General features: G+C 42.4%; 1 protein-coding gene across 3 annotated transcripts in view; it reads left to right on the plus strand.

Annotated features, from left to right (window-relative positions):
• Window positions 1-7013, plus strand: part of FARS2 (phenylalanyl-tRNA synthetase 2, mitochondrial) — a 524099-nt gene that overhangs the window by 444746 nt on the left and 72340 nt on the right. The gene's annotated exons all lie outside the window — the stretch shown is intronic.

Here is a 7013-nt window from a genome sequence, read left to right on the forward strand (position 1 = left end):
TTGCTGGAGCTGTTAAGTGATGATGGTGTTTACAGTCTCGGGGAAGTAAAGTCACCACTTACTGAACACTTCCTGTGCGCCGTAGACTCAGTCGTAACCACATTATTTTATTTGGGATTGACGATGATCCTTTAAAGGAGCTTTTACTGTCCCAGTTTTACAGATGAGGACATTGAAGTTCTGGGAGGATGAGTAACTGGTAGAAGGTCACACCGTATGTAAGTGATGGACCCATCCTCTCTGTCTACTTTCAGCTGATTATGGAGATTAAATTAGAAGCAGTTCTTCCTTTCTTAGAAAAGTAAACCTAGTGGGAAAGTCAGAAGCCATAAAGGAAAAGAGTGATTAATTTAGCCACATAAAAATTTAAGGCTTCTGCTGAACAAACTGAACCAAAAAATTGGGTCAGGGATGTATAACAAACTAGTGGGGTGGGGAAGGAGACTGCCAGGCTGTGATAAAAGGCCAGTTTTTAAAACATAACAAAGAACTCTTTAACAGTCAGTGAGCACGAGATATACAGACTGCTGTGAACATAAGACAGGATGCTCACCCTCACTCATGATTAGAGAAATACAAATTATTTGCTGCAAATTACATTTTCAGCTGTAGGTTTGACAAAGATTTTAGAAGTGGGTAATATTCAGTGCTGTCAAGCGTGCAGGGCAACAGGTATCCTCCATCTGCATTATCTGTGGATATGCAAATCGGTTTAACTCTATATTGAAACTGAAAATACACATACTCTTTGACTCAGCATTTATTTATTCCACAAATATTTTAATACAGATATTCACAGATATGGGTACTGCAGTATTCATTGCAATGCCAGAAACTTCATCAATAGAAGACTGATTAAATAAATTATAGAATGTTTATACTGCCAAACACTAGTAGCCATTATTATTGTTATTTTTTACTTGAATCTTGTTTTTTATTTTAGCACTTTATACAGCTTGTCTCATTAAGTAGCACCCAGCTAAGATTTTTTTTATAGGGCATGGCACATATATTTTGTTTTGTTTCCTTTTATTTTTGCTCTGGATGTCATGTGTAGCAAGTAGAGATGTGAAATTAAATATTCCACAATAGGTATGCCCCCTCAAGTAGCCATTATAAAGTGTTCTGTACACCATTAAGTAAAGAAGACAAAGATATATTGAAAGAACTAAGGTATACAATGTATTATAAATTATTCCATTTTTTGTTTGTATAAACATGTAGACTTTTGTGAATAGGAAATATCTATAAAGATACAAAGGAAATCATTAACAATTTTTATCTACTGAGTACTGGAACTGAGGGTATTGTCTACTTTGCAGTTCATATGCATATGATTTAAATTTTTTACTCTGAACATACCTTTTTTATAGTAAAACACTAATTTCTAAAAATACAGTGTGGAAGACATTCATTTATTAGGGCCCTGTTTGCAGGAAGCAGCATAAGTAAATCATCCCATGTTGACAGATAGAACTTATCCAACCGTAGAGAACAGATATCAGTGACTTAATAAGCAGTAGAGATAATAAAAATTTTAGCAAAACCAACTAGAACCTCTTGGGAGTGAGTTCCTCTAGCTAGATGAGTTCTTCAGCCTAGCAGAAGTAAGGGAAAATAGTTTTTTTGGAAAGATACTTTCTGAAATCTTATCCAATTCCATGTATATGTTAATACCTTTTTTTCTATTTACAAAGTGACACATTCATTGTCAAAATTTGGAAAATACCAGTAAGCTCACATGGGCTTTATTTTTAACAGGCTACAAATTTAAATACAGATAACAATTGCAAGATTATGTCTAAGCAAAGAGAGCAAATTGATGGCCAAACTGATGATTGATTAGAATGATTTTTGTCTTTTTAAAATTCAGTTATATAAGAGGTAAAGGAAATAGATTGATGGCTGGAGAATTTGACAATGTATAAGAAATCTGAGAATTCCTTTGAAAAATACCCAGATTTCCAGCTAAGTTAGAGTCACATCCACCATTGACGGGAATCTTAAACCATCATTGCATAAAACTTTGGAGATGAAAGACTTCTAACTCCTTCATTTTACAAAGAAAAAATTGGGGTCTAATTTTTTCATTAATTCAATTTAAAAATAACAAGTATCCAATACAATACTCTTTCCACTTCCTGATCCTATCTGATGCAAGAAGAATATTTTTCTAGGACATTGCTCGTTATTCACTTGAGGAATAAGTACGGCTTTCAACAAACAAAGGCAAAATCATGAGCTATAACTAAAATTGATGATTCACCTTTGAAGTAGTTTCAGGTCACTGTTCTAATACCTTGTTCACACAGAACCTGTTTTGCATTCATTTGCAGACTTCAGATATCTCATTTCAGGGTGAAGTTTAGCTGAGTGACATTAGAGCCCTGGGAACTCTCTTTGGTTTGGCATGAAGTGAGAGGTCTGAAAAGAATATCAAGCTAAATCCTCAACTTAAAAGCAACACTTGTGTTTTTAATTTAAAAAAATCCAGTATTATTTCAATTTTCTTAACAGTTTGTGTCATGCTTTTTAGTTAGAACTCAATGTAGAAAATGCAGCATGGGTTGAAGTAGACAGCAGAAGTGAAAGCCAAAAATGATGTCGGATTCTCACTCACTGTGATATGGGAGGACAAGGGAAGAAACGGTAAAGCACCACGGTCAACAGCACTGACTTAGGAAATATCTTACTCACAAGGTTTATTAGGCTGTTCTTGCATTGCTATAAAGAAATACCCGAGGCTAAATTTATAAAGAAAGAGGTTTAATTGGCTCTTAGTTCTGCAGGCTGTACAGGAAGTTTGATGCTGGCATCTGCTCAGCTTCTAGGGAGGCCTCAGGAAGCTTATAATCATGGTGGAAGGCCTAGGGGCTGCAGGCACATCACGTGTGAAAGCAGGAGCAAGTGAGAGAGAGTAGGGGGAGGGAGGTGCCACACACACCAGAACCCGTGAGAACTCTATCCCGAAGACAGCACCATGCCATGACGGATCCACCCCCATGATCCAAACACCTCCTACCAGGGCCCACCTCCAGCATTGGGGATTATAATTCAGCATGAGATTTGGGCAGGGACAACTATCCAAACTATGTCACAAGGAAAGCTTCGGGAGCTGAAGCCACCCTTCTAACATGTGGGGTCTTGCCAAGTTTTGCTAGTGGTCCTGGAGGTTAGGTGAGTTACTAGGATCGAGGTCCTCAGGCCATATCCCCCTTATAAAATGGAATCTGGGCAGTTCTCCAGCAGGCCCGCCAGGCCTCAGATCACCTTTGCCAGGTTCCTGGAACCGGCCCACAGGGTGTGGGTCCAGCTGATTAGTGTAACAGTCAGAGTCAGCCAGGCTAGTGTTGCAGTAACAGATAACCTGAGAATATCTGTGAATTCACCCAACAGAAATGTGTTTCTCACTCTGGCCATGTGTGGGTGGGGTGCCCTCTACATAATTCTCACACACAGAGCTGGTCTGTGGGGGATCTACTCTCTCGGCCGTTCCTGGGGCTGCCGGGCTGCAGGGAACGAAGCCACACCACCTGCATGCCCTGCCAACTGCTAAGGTGCGGGCACAGGCAATTCCTCCATGTGCCTGGAAGCAGAGGGAAGGCACTGTGCTGTGCGGGTAACTCAGACTGCTGGGAAGGACTGTATATCTAAGTAGACTACAGTTCACAGGGTCTTTGGGATCCTGGTAGGGTCTTTTACCGGCCCACCCCGTAGCAACAGCCCCCTGTAGAGTGGTGTGGGATGTGATAGGGTTACTTCTCCACAGGGAGCCTGCTACCAGGAATCATTCAGACTTCTCCCAGCCCATCTCTTGTTCTCTCTCATCAACTTCTTTAATGGTCTCCTACCTCATTCCTTCCCCTTTAAGTCTACTTCTGCTAAGGGATACTTGATTCCTCTTTGCACAGTTCAGCTTTGGTTACATCACTCCCTCACACAGAAATGTTTGGAGGTTTCCCATTCTCTATAGTTTTGCAACTCAAACTTGTCCATAGACCAGCAATATCAACATCAGCTGGGGTCTTGCTAAAATGCAGCCTCTCAGGCCCCACTCCAGACCTGCAGAATCAGAGTCTGCATCCTAACAGGATAACAGGAGATTTCTTTTCTTTTTTTTTTTGTTTTGTTTTGTTTTGTCTTTTGAGATGGAGTTCACTCTGTCGCCCAGGCTGGAGTGCAGTGGCGCAATCTTAGCTCACTGCAACCTCCATCTGCCGGCTTCAAGCAATTCTCCTGCCTCAGCCTCCTGAGTAGCTGGAACTACAGGCGCCCACCACCACGCCCGGCTAATTTTTTGTATTTTTAGTAGAGATGAGGGTTCACCATGCTGGCCAGGCTGGTCGAGATCTCAAACATTAAAGTTTGAAAAGCACTTATGCCTAGTATTGGGTCTCAAATTTGGCAGCACAGTTGAATTATCTGGAAAGCTTTAAAAAACTGCCAATTCCCAGTTTCCAGGTCTGGACTGGGGCCTTGCACCAAGATCCTTTAAAGCTCTCAGGTGACTATCATGGGTGAGAATTTGAGAACTCTGGAGAACTCAGGGGACACTCCCAACCACCCGTAGTATGGCTCCCAAACCTTCCCTGTGCCGTCTTTCACTCTATCAGACTGATCTCCAGTCCCCAAACGCTCTATGCTTTTATATAATGTGTTTTCACCTATTAGCAGAAGTCACCAGGCATTGTACGTGCCTTCTTCTCATGACTGGAGAGGGCCTAGGATGACTGCATCTAAATTTTTCCTTGAAAATGCCACGACTACAAGTCACAGAGACATAAATACATGCATTTACTCAATTGTCCATTTAGCTTTCCTGATTAATAAAATGTAAGGCTTGATTCATCCAGATGACAGCTTACTGTGGCACTATGTATCTTTTTTTGTTGTAGTCTTATTGAACATCAAAAATATCATGGGTAATTGGAAGAATATGCTTGTTTCATTGAGTTAACTTTGGGAGTTATAAACTGAGGAGCTTTTAAAATGTGTGTGTGTGTATATATATATCTCGCAGTAGCAGTGGCAACTGCTTTTCTTTTTTTTTTTTTTTTTTTTTTGAGATGAAGTCTTGCCCTGTCACCCAGGCTGGAGTGCAATGGCGTGATCTCAGCTCACTAGCTCACTGCGACCTCCACCTCCTGGGTTCTCCTGCCTCAGCCTCCCGAGTAGCTGGGGTTACAGGTGTGTGCCACCATGTCCAACTAATTTTTGTATTTTTAGTAGAGACGGGGTTTCATCATGTTGGCCAGGCTAGTCTCGAACTCCTGACCTCATGATCCGCCCACCTCGGCCTCCCAAAGTGCTGGGATTATAGGCGTAGCCGCAACTGCTTTTCATTACTCTCACTGCTTCACCTCCGCTTGTGATCAGTGACACATGTTTGAGAGACACCTGACTTTGGAGACAGAAATCAGGATCCCTGACCTCTTTATTACCTTTCCCAATGGAATGAGGCTGCACACATGGGCCGCGCTCTGCTGCACAACCGGCAGTTCAGAGAGCCCTGTCGTTTTGGGGAGCACTCCTCTGTTACTACAGCACCTATTGTAAAACCTTACCCACGGGACTATTTTTTCCAAACGACCTCCGATAAATACTTTACTTGATGTTTTTATTCGCGCAAGGTGTTAATTTCTAACAAGACTTTTATGAGCACAGCAAGCAGCAGTTGCTTTTTCGTGTGAACATTAAATAAGACTCAAGGTATGAAAAGCCTGCTGCAAAGGGTCCAGAAGGATCTGTGGGATTTGGTGGGCTGCAGCAGACAAATGGCCTGCCAGTCTGTGACAAGTGCGCAGTCACCGTGGGCGCCAGCCTTGGGAGGCACAGGATCCACTAAGTCATTGGGATTACCGGGCTCAGCCCCTAGCAGCCCCTGGAGAGTGAGGGCCCTGTGTGCACATCTCTGCAAAGGCTGTTGGTCAAACACACGAAAAGCCGGTATTAGTGGTGTCTGCCTGAGCCCCCGTAAATCACCTCTCCCTCTGGGCTGCCACTGCGCATTGCCTGTGCACAGCCTGCAGGCATGGGGCGTGTGTCACTGGGGGAAGCGTGCGGTGCAGGAGTCCTGTTAATGTCCGTATGAATGTGAGTATGAAAGCATGCCCTGGCGCCTCTGTGCTGGGCTGTTCTTGGGACCAAGGACTCACACACAACAGTGACGTCATCCAGGGGCAGAATAGAAGATTGTACTGAAACGTCAGAAGCCAGATACCAGGTTCTCTCTCACAAACAGTTGTTTTAAGCGCCGATATCAAGGCTTGACAACGTTCGTGCTGGCAGGACTTGTGGTTTTCATTATCCCCATCTTCGTCCCTAAACGAACAGTAGAGATGCAGAGAAGTAGTCATTAGAATGAACTAAATTAGAAGCAGGGAGCGGTTAACTTTATGTTGACTCTAAGATAATGTTAGTAAATAAAAAGGCTAATTGGAATTCTCTGTATTCTAATAAGAATTTTTTATTGGTAAGTTATTTGTGCTTTAATGGGCTGCTCATGGCATGTGGTTGAGTCGTGATGCTTTCCATCACTCATTTTTATTAACATATACGGTAAATATTAAAATAGAGCTTGGGAGCAATAACATAGGTAGAAAATGATGGGTGGCTCGTCAGATACAAAATACAGCACTATACTTACAGATGTGTTCTCATGCCATTTTCAAATTTATGTTGGCTATTTTGTGACTTTGTCAAGCCTTTCTCTGACTTCTGTTTTATTGTACTGCTGTTCTTGACCTTTCCCCCCTCTCCCAACCAGCTAGAAATTTTGGTGTAGCTTATAGAAAGTACTTTGACAACCAATGATATGTATCTTTTTATTTATTTATTTATTTATTTTTTGGAAATGGAGTCTCGCTCTGTTGCCCGGGCTGGAGTGCAGTGGCGTGATCTTGGCTCACTGCAAGCTCGGCCTCCTGGGTTCACGCCATTCTCCTGCCTCAGCCTCCTGAGTAGCTGGGACTACAGGTGCCCGCCACCACACCCGGCTAATTTTTTTGTATTTT

Source organism: Colobus angolensis, unplaced genomic scaffold (genome assembly GCF_000951035.1).
Source record: "Colobus angolensis palliatus isolate OR3802 unplaced genomic scaffold, Cang.pa_1.0 Scaffold6, whole genome shotgun sequence".
NCBI classification, from domain to species: Eukaryota; Metazoa; Chordata; class Mammalia; order Primates; family Cercopithecidae; genus Colobus; species Colobus angolensis.